This window comes from Suricata suricatta, chromosome 1 (assembly GCF_006229205.1).
Source record: "Suricata suricatta isolate VVHF042 chromosome 1, meerkat_22Aug2017_6uvM2_HiC, whole genome shotgun sequence".
NCBI lineage: Eukaryota > Metazoa > Chordata > Mammalia > Carnivora > Herpestidae > Suricata > Suricata suricatta.
Window position 1 is genome coordinate 133,780,189 of NC_043700.1, and position 12,126 is coordinate 133,792,314.

The 12,126-nt window shown below is 39.7% G+C and overlaps 1 pseudogene; it reads right to left on the reverse strand.

Moving 5' to 3' along the window:
* Positions 1–926, reverse strand: part of LOC115301738 — a 4,602-nt pseudogene extending 3,676 nt beyond the window's left edge.
* Between the last annotated feature and the right edge of the window lie 11,200 nt (positions 927–12,126).

A 12,126-nucleotide genomic window follows, 5' to 3' on the forward strand; every position in this document is an offset into this window, starting at 1 on the left:
AAAGAGACTTCCTCCACTGCCAGAGATCTTGAATAGCCTCTTGGTCAGTCATCCGGAAGCAATTCTTCACATAATTGATGAACTTGGCTTCCATTTTAGGAAGAGAACCACCTTTTTCTATATTTGCTTGCATTTTTGCTTTAATGTCTTCTACAGAACTAGGTCCTTTTGGTGTTTTGGGAGTCTTTTCCTGTTTTTTGAAAGATTCTTGACCTTTTGATCTTGGTGTTGATGGTTTTGAGTCTTTTCCATTCTGGTTAGATTTTTGTGCATTTTTGGCTGGAGTATCTCGCATAGATTTCTTTACTGGAGACTTTTCTTCAGCTTCCTCATCATCAAAATCATCATCATCATCATCTTCATCATCATCATCATCATCGTCGTCATCTTCATCATCATCTTCATCGGCAGCAAGTTTTACTTTTTTCTGTGGAACGTTGCTACCACTTCCAGGGGCAGAACGCTTTCCAGATATACTAAGGAGCTTCACATCCTCTTCCTCTTCCTCTTCCGACTCTGCATCTTCCTCCACAGCTACTAAGTGCTGTCCACTAATATGCACAGGCCCTGAACCACATTTCAACCGTAAGACCACAGGTGGTGTTATTTCAAAACCCCCAAGGGAAACCGTTGGCTGCACAGACATTTTCAAAGTTGCCAGTGTGACTTTAATTGGACTGCCTTCGTAATTCATTGCCTCTGCTTCAACAATGTGCAATTCATCCTTTGCACCAGCCCCTAAACTGACCGTTCTTAAAGATAACTGGTGTTCGTTTTCATCATTATCCACTTTAAAATGATAATCTTTGTCAGCCTTTAGTTCACAACCGAAAAGATAGTTCTGGGGCCTCACGGGGCTCATATCCATGTCCATCGAATCTTCCATGAGGTGGTGGGCGTGCACTTAGGTGGGAGAGAAGGCGGACGGAGAGAATCGACTACTGCTCCACAGAACAGCCGTGCAGGACGGAATCACACCAGGGACTATAATGTCCATTTTTAAATGTCTTTACACAAGTTATATGTCCATACAATACTCATAACTACTTTCTACTAAGCAACTATTATATACATATATTACATATGTGTGTGTCTGTATATACATATCTGTAATATTATAGGTGTATCTACATGCATACATATACCTAGAGTATACATATTACATACAAATGTGTATGTATTTACATGTGAAATTTAATCCTTGCAAAAATCTTATGAATTACTTAATTATTGCTTCTGTTTTCCAAGAAAAAAAAAGAAACCAAAGCTTAAAAAATTGGTGATTTATCATATAACTGGAAAAGCCAGAATTTGAAGGCAGGACTGCTTAGTATCAAGAACTATGCTTTCAACTAAAAGATGAAAGTTCTGGAGAGAACAGCTCTCAACCAGTTTGTGTATAACTGATCAACTGACCTAACTGCCTTTGGCTGCTGTTAGCACCTCCACCTCACCTCACTGCGGCTGGCAAGGATTTCTGCACAGGAGGATTTCTGGGCCCAACTAGGGTAGCCAGCTCTGCCTCAGCAACCTTACTCTCGATATCTTAATCAAGATCTTAAACTTCGAAGGAAACAAAAACAGCTTCTCCTCTGGAAATGTATGAGGAAGCTTTCTATAAAGCCACATGGTATAATAAAGTAATAATGATATGGTAACAAAACTTTACCAGACAGCACTGCTCAAATCAACCTTCTTAATCTTGGCAAACAAAAGGAGTGCAATAATTACAACTGCTGCTCTTTCCATGTCCCGGGTGAGTGGTGGAAATAGTCTTGCAAAGTTCGAAGTCAGAGATGGTAGACAAGTTTTCTCACATAGGCCAGCTCTGTGAAAAACCACTTAAAATGCTGTGTTGCGGAGAATTCTGAAGCCTCGTGCATGCCACGGGCTCAGGGTTAAGTTGTGGGGAGGAGCTGAAGTTAGCTCGGCAGTGTGATCCCACATGCTACAGTCCACAGTATCTACCCTGAAATATTGTTCACCACTGTCACTTGGTTCAGGAATTAACATGGGGGGGAAGATAGAAAGAAAGGAAACAAAGGAAAAGAAAAAAACAAGCAAGCTTGGTTGGGCCAAAACCACTGAGATGATTAACTTTAATGACAAACTGATCAACCACATTTTACTTTCCTTGTTTTTCCATTAAGCTATTCAACTCTTTCCAGACATGTAAGCCTTTCCTCATTCATAACTAGGTTACAAATGGGCTTCTGTTCTGCATCAGCTACTGTTCCCAAGAACGCCCTGGCACAGGCCACGACTGGCATACGAGGTTCACCTCTGGGAACATGGATCCCACCCCCATCCCAAACCAAGAGGAAATTAACTACCAGTTCTGATGGGAATGACGTATTGACTAAGTACTTAGACCGAGCAATCCACTCCCGCAGTCAGCAAAATACACAGTGGTTGTATTCTCTAACAACATAAGAATGCTTGATTAGATTTGCTTCAAGCCTCACTGTTTGCCAGGAAGCCACTGAAGAGAAGCAGGTATCAGGTGTCTCTGAGGAAGACCCTCCCAGGGTTCACTGAAATCCAGAGGCAGAACCCAGAGCAATTACACTTCTGGTACAATTACCAGCATCATCCACTCCCTGCCAATGAAGGAGACTTGGCAGCTGAATAATACAGCTTTCATTTTACATTTCCACTCCAATTAGCTGACAGTACTAGTCAATTGGCTTCATCAAACAAAAAGCAAGAGAAGTTGAAAGGCCTCCGTGTGGTTTACAGAGCTGTGCCTTAGAGAACAATGAAGAGATGAAAGGGACTGAAAAGAGGAGTAGGGGACCCACCGCAACAAAAGGGCAGGCTGCAAACAACCACAGGTGGGAAGCATGGGTTCAAATGGTGCACCAGAGATATTTAAGCTTAACACTCATCCGCCTACTATTTGTTTGACTAATGGCAGAGAATCCAACACTGCCCCTGTAAGGTCTGGCTGGGACTTAATAACATTGCGCAGTATATATACCTGCAGAAAAGCACACATTCTCCTGAGAACTAGCCTCTCCCGTCCTGCTTCATGGTCCACATTTACAGAGAAATTATTGAACTGAATGCAAAGTCTCACTAGTGCTTAGGGGCTGTGAAAGGAATAGGAGACAAAGAGTTTCAGGGTGGCCGGTAAGGGTTCACAATCTCACCAATGAGACGAAACACACACAGGAAACAAGGAAACATACAGTGGACGGCAGGGGTAATGGGAGGGTGCGGCAGTGACTTTGAATGACTGAACTGTTAGAATGTGCTGACCAGTGCCAGGATCCTAGGTGGACCCCACAGAGGGGTTCTAATAGATTCCACTGGAGTTCTCAGAAGTTCTGGCTGGAAAACCGCAGTAACTCTTCCAGAGCTGAGTAGAGTCAACCAGAGCCTCAGGCTCAGTAATAGTTCACACCGAACCCAGCAAGTTTCCATGTGCTGCCCCATTCTCCTTTATTCTTCCAGAGCTTAGAGAAGCCTAACCACAGCCCTTGTAAGCAGCCTGGGAGAGTTCTGTCTGGTCACACTGTGGACAAACCTAAAATTTCCAGCTCCCTTGGAGGAATGATTCTTTTTTTTTTCTTAACAATATTTTTAATATTTACTTTTGAGAGAAAGAGACAGAATATGAGCAGGGGAGGGGGGGGCGGCGGGGCAGAGAGAAAGGGAGACACAGAACCTAAAGCAGGCTCCAGACTCTGTGACGAGTTGTCAGCAGAGTCCAACGCAGGGCTCGAACTCACAAACAGTGAGATCATGACCTGAGTCAAAGTTGGATGCTTAACCGACAGAGCCGCCCAGGTGCCTCAGAATGGTTCTTTTAAAGACAGAACATACGTTATAATTTGTTTCCTCGGCTTCATCCAAAATTCACTATTTCAGCCTTTATCCATCTGGGGCCCTGTGATTGACAATTAATATGGACTGAAGGGGTTTTGTGATCTTGTCCTAAAGCTGAATGTCAAATTCAGGAAAGAGGAAGTATTCACTTGCAGATCAGGATTTGCCACCCTCTTTGTAGCTCATGGTCTCACAACTCTGTGGAGCTACATGTCCTTGAACCACATGTTCAATGCAGGCCCAGTGGTTAAGCCCAGATTCTATTCTAAAGGTGAGAGGACTTAAGCCAGGCAAATGCAAAGAATGAGAATGGGCAAGAAGAACTCTTACATAGTCCTTAAATAGCATGTTACTTAACTGATCCACCTAAGTAGAGAAGGAACATATGCAAATTTTTAAGGTTTCTAATACATATGCAAAAATGCCCTCAGATAATTTTACTTCAAATATCAGTTAATTAGCCCAGAAGTTGTTTACTATCACATTATCTTTGTGTACATACAAGGACTTGATGCAAAGATGGCAAAAATATCTTAAAACACTACCAGAGACCACTAAAAACAAATGGCATTTTTAATCTTTATGATAAATTCTATATTCCCACGTTTTTTTTGGTTTAAAAAAAAGATCGCAGGTCACATTGTTTATAATAAACATGTGTTAATTCCTTTAAAAAAATGGGGGAAAAGTGTTACTAGTATTCTTGAAATTTCTTTAAGTTTGCATCACCTGCCAAGTTGAGAAGAGTTCCCAAATAAAATGGCTGGGACAAGAGGAAGCAGGTAAAGTCAATGGATGCATCAATCCCACACCTTTGGATTAGATGATTTACTCTCTGACTGGTCTCTGACACCTTATGGCTTCCCTTAATTTAATTAGACCACACTGAACGTGACAAATGTGCTAAAATTTTTCTCCATTTGGCTCCTGAAAAAAATAGCTTGTCCACAACCCAGGAAAATCACCACTACAATTAACAATAGGATCATAGCTATATATATAGAAAAAAATGTATTTTTTTCTTCTTTTTAAAAAATGGTTATTGGGGCACCTGGGTGGTTCAGTTGCTTAAGTGGCCAACGTCAGCTCAGGTCATGATCTCATGGTTCGTGGGTTTGAGCCCCACATCAGGCTCTGCACTGACAGCTCAAGCCTGAGCCTGCTTCAAATTCTGTGTTCCCCTCTCAGAGTTCCTCCCCTGCTCACACTCTTTCTGTCTCTCTCTCCAAAATAAATAAAAAATTTTAAAATTTAAAAATTAAAAAATGATTATTTATTTTGAGAGAGACAGAGAGCATGGGGGGGGGGGAAACAGAGAGAGAGACATACATATAGAATCCATAGCAGTCTCGCGGCTCTGTGCTGTCAGCACAGAGTCAGATACGGAGCTCGAACCTATAAGCCATGAGATCATGACCTGAGCTGAAGTCAGATGCTTAACCAATTGAGCCACCCAGGCACCCCAAATAATTGTATTTTTTGAGAAGCACCTAGACTTGTCTCAACTTAGACTTTGTGGTTCAATTGGTATCTGTCCTAACTACTCAATTTAATTTTTTCAATATGGCAGAAAAACACCTACAGACAATATGTAAGTGAATCAGCAGGTCATATTCAAGTAAAATTTTATTTATGAGCACTGACACATCATTTTCATGAAATATTTTTCTTCTGATTTTTCAACCATTTAAGAATATAAAACCCATTTTTAGCTTGCCAGCCTGCAAGCTATAGCTGGCCAGCACATGATCTACTTAATCAAAAGAGAGAGAGAGAGAGAGAGAGAGAGAGAGAGAGGAAAAGAACTGATCAACAAAATAAATTGTGTTTGTATCATTACAGAAGGATGAGGATGACATTCAAACTTCTACAGTATAATAGCACCTCTGGTCAATTTGGAGTCGATAACATGAGAGGAATCACAAAAGAGTTAATCACCTACTCCAACCCACATCACTTCTGTCCCTTGACTCTTAAGCCTGCTGATAAAATTCTAGCCACTGTTCCTGTCCTTGAGCTGTACTAGAAGATATGGGACGAGCAAGATTGTCATCCCCACTGTCAGTAAGAATGATGGGCCGTCATTACCTGATTCTAGGCTGAAAAGAAAAGTATTAATGCTTGGATACCTGCCTATCACAAAGCAAAGCAACTCATTTTCTGCAGAGAAAACAAAAGGAACTAACTTCTGCCAATGGAAAAATCCCTATATGTAATTTGTTATCTATGGAGTGACAGAAAAAAATAGGCCCAACAAAATGTTAAGTTCCAAATTTGTAGCAGCAAGGCAATTACTTATCCTGACATCTCAAGTAAACTCTGGAGAAAGCTCAACCTTCTCTACAAAGTTTATTATTATACCTCAAGGAAGAAACAGATAACTCACACAAAATTATTTTAAATCCAACATGATATATAGATGCTTAATCAATTTGACCTGGCAGGTGGCTCTTTTAAAAGCTTTATTTTAAATACATTTTTGTTTAGTAGTATATATTATTGTCCAAATTGGCTAATATCAACACTACCCATGATCAATTGTGGTTAGGTCTAAAAGACAAGGCAATTAGGAAATAGGAAATATACTATTTGTGTTTCAACTTCCACTATTTATAAGCAGATAATACATCTTTTGCTTGTTTAAAAAATTTTCAATGTTCTGATTTCCTAAAACAATTGCTCTGCAGTATGAACTAAAACACACTCATGAAAATTCAAAAAGAATTTATTTGCTAATAGACAAAAATGGTCTTAAATGAGGTAGAACTTCATTCTTAAACAAACAAGTAATTCACTCTGATAACAGATGTATAAATAGGACCACAATTCATGGGCATGTTAATTGTCCTTCCCTAATAAGAACATTAAATAGCATTTGGTTTATAGCATGAAAAAATAAAATCATCTTCAAAATGAGAAAGAGAAAAATCAGCAGAAGAATGCAATTACCAGACAAGCACCCCCTGAATTACAGCTGGAGCTGAAATCCTGTATTAGGGAAAATGAATCCTGAAATAGACAATGTTTCTTCTGTAAGGATAGAAAGGAGTATGTCTTTTGTAATTTACAAATTCTACTTTGTGAATTGAAAGAATAAAGAATTTATTTTAATGATGATATCCTAAGAAATTTCACATTTTATGTTTGAAAAATCACACAGAGTAGGCAGAGTTCACAATATGTCAAGGCAAGCAATCTACAGGTATCACCTTTTCTTCAATCCCAACAGCCAATTGGTTTCCTCTTCCTTCCCACAGGACATGGGTGGCAAGTGGGTTGCTCTGGGTTTGAAGGGATTCAGGACCATCATATATTTCAAAATCTCTAAGAAGAGTGATTTGATTGATTCTGAGGCTAACCCTTCAGAATTTTAAGAGCAGGATGCTGGGTTCAAAGATTCTACAAAGTATTTCTCTTAGATCTGCCCTTAGACAAGATTTAAAAGTTAAGTCAGAACCCAAGTTTCAACCACGTACCATAAGGCAAACAATATGCATTTGGCTATCAGTTCCCACATAATCCCCTTCACTCCTGCAACTGTCCACCCCTGGCTTAGTGTACTGCAATATTCAGATAATGAACTATGCTATACTAGGAAAAATTGTAGTCTACTCTTCTCCAGAATAGCTTGAATGAATATAGCAAATGCAACATATTTCCAGATATACTCAAAACTCACCACATGCTATAAACAAAAAGTGAGTTTTGGGGAAGCATAGTGTGCTGTAATTTAAACACTGATCCTTCTAAGACTGTCCTGTTCCTTGTCTCTGTGTATATTCTCCAAAACAAAGCTTAGGAGTGAAAGGGAAATACCATGATGAATGGAATAATCATATTTCATTCAGTGATGCTTACAACAATTTATATTTTTGATGTGTGTGTGTGTTTGTGTGTGTGTGTTTGAGAGAGAGAGAGAGAGAGAGAGAGAGAGAGAGATCTTTTAATTAAGTTCGTAAGCGAGAGAGGATAGGAGCTTGCAATAACTATTGTCCAGTGAACTAATGCTGAGAATCTGACACAGTACCAGGGGAAATCACTCATCAAAATGGCAGTGATAATAGCACCAACAGATTCAGCCGACCTTGGGGAACTTCTCTCATAGGTAACAAAATAAACACAGGGACAAGCTGAGGAAACACAGGAGATGAGGAAGGCAATCTCTTATCCCAAAACTGAATCTTCAATCTTTCCCCATCTCCCTACCTCCATTCCTGGGTCACCTTCACTCCAGGCCACCATCATCTCTCACCTGGGCTGTGGCTCTCATAGACCTGACAGGGTACTCCTCTTCCAGACACACCCTTCAACAATTTTCCCCACAGCACCCATAGTGAGCTTCTTAAAACACAAATTAGATCATACATTTCTCAAACTCAAATATGTGAATGAATTTTCAATGCTCTTAACAAAAGTCTTAATTCTTCACCATGGCTTGCCAGGCCCCTGTTCTAGCCTCACTCCTCTCTGCTCCCCCCTCCATATTAGTCAGATCAGTTCTTTGAAAATGCTTTCCTCTAGCCAAATGTTTGCTTGCCTCAGTACAGTCCCCTGGTCCTTCTTCTCTTGACCAGGCTCCTTCTTTTTTTTTTTAATGGTTTTTATTTATTTGAGAGAGAGAGAGAGAGAGAGAGAGAGAGCGTGAGCAGGGGAGGGTCGGAGAGGGAGATACAGAATCTGAAGCAGGCTCCAGGCTCTGGGCTAGATGTCAGCACAGAGCCCAACGCAGGGCTCGAACCCATGTACCATGAGATCATGACCTGAGCCAAAGCCAGACGCTTAACTGACTGAGCCACCCAGGTGCCTCACTGACCAGGCTCCTTCTTACTTGGAAGGCTTCACCTCCTCATTCATGTCTTCCCAACTGTCCTCCTCAGTAGGTCCCTATTCTTTTCTACCATGGCTTCCTGTTTCCTTTCATGGCTCAAGAACAACTGGAAATCATTCTGTTTGTCTGTTTCACTCCCTGAAAGGAAAGGCCTGAGAGCCTGAACCATGCTGGTTTTGTTTATTACCCAGAACTGTGGTTATTTGTGGAACGAGGGAATAATTGACGTCCCTCCTGTTCCTCCTTCTTTTTCTTTCTCTCTCCCATCATAATGAAGGTCTCCAAGAAACATACCACTTACCAAAGAATAGAGGCTTAGTTGGCTCATTCATTAAATAATTCCTTCATGCATGCATTCACTCTCAGATTTACTCATTTATAATAAATATATATTAAGCCTTTACTGTGTTCAAATCATTGGAAGAAAGGCAGGAAAAGAGGTATTTGTTATGTTATTGTGTTCGGTCTAAAAATATAGAATGATAGAACTGAGTTAATTTAATAGTTTTTAAGTTTTTATTTATTTATTTTTATTTTATTTATTTTGAGAGAGAGCACACACAAGCATGAACAAGGGAGAGGCAGAGAGCGAGGGAGAGAGAGAATCCTAAGCAGGCTCCACACTGTTAGCATGAAGCCCAACATGAGGCTTGAAACTCAAACTGAGAGATTGTGACCTGAGCCAAAACTGAGTCAGGCACTTAACCTATTGAGCCACCCAGGTGCCCCTATACTAAATTAATTTAAATAGGAACAAAGGCCAGATGTTTGAAAGAGAGACATCCTGAGACATACCTAGACAGGCCCGGGGTTCCAACCATTTCATGGGGAAAAATAGTTTGTTTCTCTTCTATTTAATTTTACTTCATTCATTTATTCATTCATTCATTCAAATGTCTACACTGTATCCCAAGCATTCTGCAAACTGGTGGGCATACCAATGGCAAACCGCACAGCAGGTGAAGGAGAAAAAGGGCCTGGGATTTGAAAGAAATAACAATATGGTATTATAGGTCCTGCAATAACCTCAGGGAGGGATAGCACTCAACCAGTGGTAGACACCAAAAATACAAGGAAGCAACATATCCAGTAGGAAAGAACTTTTCACCTAAAGAACATTTTATACACATCCATGTTCATAGCAGCGTTATTCACAATAGCCAAAATATGGTAGCGACCCAAGTGTCTATCAACAGATGAATGGATAAACAAAATGTTTATGTATACGCCATAAACATATGGTAATGCTTATGGATACACCTTTATATATACAGTGGATATTTTTCACTCTTAAAAAGGGAGGCAATTCTGACACATCCTAGAACATGAATAAACCTTGAGGACACTATGCTAAGAGAAATAGGTCAGTCACAAAAAACAAAGACTGTGTAATTCCACTTATAGGAGTACCTAGGGTAGTCAAATTCATAGAGATGGAAAGTAGAATGGTGGCTTCCAGGGCTTGGCGGTAATAGGAATGGGGAGTTATTGTTTAATGGATAGAGTTGCAGTTTTCCAAGATGAAAAGAGTTTTGTGGGTTGATTGCACAACAATGTGAATATACTTAACACTGCTAAATTTACAAATGGCTAAGATGGAAAATTTTGTATTATGCATATTTTACTGCTATTAAAAAAGTATTTGTGGATCATAGTGATATTAAACAGAAGAGCTGAGATAGCCATCAGGTATGTTTCAAACCTCAGTTCTTTCTGCACCAGAAAGGCAGGTTTCCACACCAGCTAGTGATGGACTCCTTTAGAGGAAGATGGCCCCTCTGACATGGTCATTAATCTCAAGGAACACAGACCATATGCCTGGATCATAATGTATAAGAGGACAAGCCTTTGTGCAAAGAAAGCTGTCTCTTTGTCCCCTAATTCTGTGACAAGGGACCCTCAGTTCCCCCAAGGCTGTTAAGATATGACTAGCTAGTAATGCTGTGTGAAGACAAACTAATTAAAATAAACACAAGCAAAAGCCAGGTAAGGGCTCCACAACTCACTTGCATACACAAATGCTATTTCTCTCAGTTACGAATGAGTAAATTAATTGGTCTTGGCACAAGCGATTTATTGGCTTAGGGAAAATTCCTGCTGTAAAATCAAAAACACTCTTCACAGGCAGCCCTCAAGGAAGTCTGAGAGGTATCCGTGAAGGGTGCTACTTTTATCAAGATGTCTGTGGGATGTTCAGACACAATAAAGGGTTTGCTTTCAAATTCTCTAGCAAAAAATTTTAAAAAATTGGGGAAGGCAGATGAAACAAGATTGCCAAAATATTAATAATTTTTGAAGCTAGATAAAGGTAGCATAGGGTTCATTATATTATTTTCTCTAATTCTGTGTTTACTTGAAAGTTTCTGTCATAAAATTTATTTTTTAAATGTGCATGTGGCAGAACAATTTATGATAGGCCGTGGATGACTTTAAGACAGACACAGAATTTAGATTATTCCTAACCCATCAAGATACTATAAAATTAAGTAGGAAAATTTATTGCTGATAGAATGCTATGGTGTCTTTTCCCAAATGAGTTATAGAACACAAGTGCACAGGCTGGGAAAGGGAGCAAGAAATAAGAAAGGAGACTTCCAGCCTCTGTCTTTTTCAGCTATAACAATCAAATATACTAGGGGAGCCATGGCAGGGAAGTCAGCTCCCCCCACCAAATCCCCATAGCCATCTACTTTCCTGAAGACACAGAAACCTTATTGTCTTATTTATTTATTTTGAGACAAAGGAAAGGGGCAATAGGGGCAGAAAGAGGGGGAGAAAGAGAATCTCAAGCAGGCTCTGCACTGTCAGCACAGAGCCTGATGTGGGGCTTGAACTTATGAACTGTGAAATCATGACCTGAGCTAAAACCAAGAGTCAGTGCCCCTCTCGCACTCCAACTTTGTTCTAAATCCAGTGGTAATGATAAATAATGAATCCAACACCTATTAAAGTTATTCATGCACATTTGATTCCCAAGAAGTATGCACATGAGTGTTTTTAACTTGAAAAAGCATCCACTTTGTGGTTGATTAACTTTCAATCTTGGGAGGTCACCAAGATGACAATCAATAAAAACTGAACAAAAGCAATAGAAGGAAATTTTCCTGGTTAAGAAGAATGCTCAAGAAGTATTTGCTGAGTTAATGAATTAAATAAATAATTATTTAAAGCCATCTGGCGCAATTGTCTACTGCCTTCTTCCTCTCTGTGGTTTCCATATTTGATACAGAAACCAGTTAGAATTTCACCCTTTAAAAGTTCATATTCTTCCAGTAATCAACTATATCTGTTACACACTTTAATAATATTCATTCTGATTATACAAGCTCTACAGTTTGTCTGGAAAACCTTGGAAATAAGAGATGAATAAAAGACCCAAAATAACCACTTTCATCATTTTGGTTTCTTTCATTCATACCTTATTGAGATAAAAATAAATAAGTGTCCTAAGGAGAGATGCTGGTAAA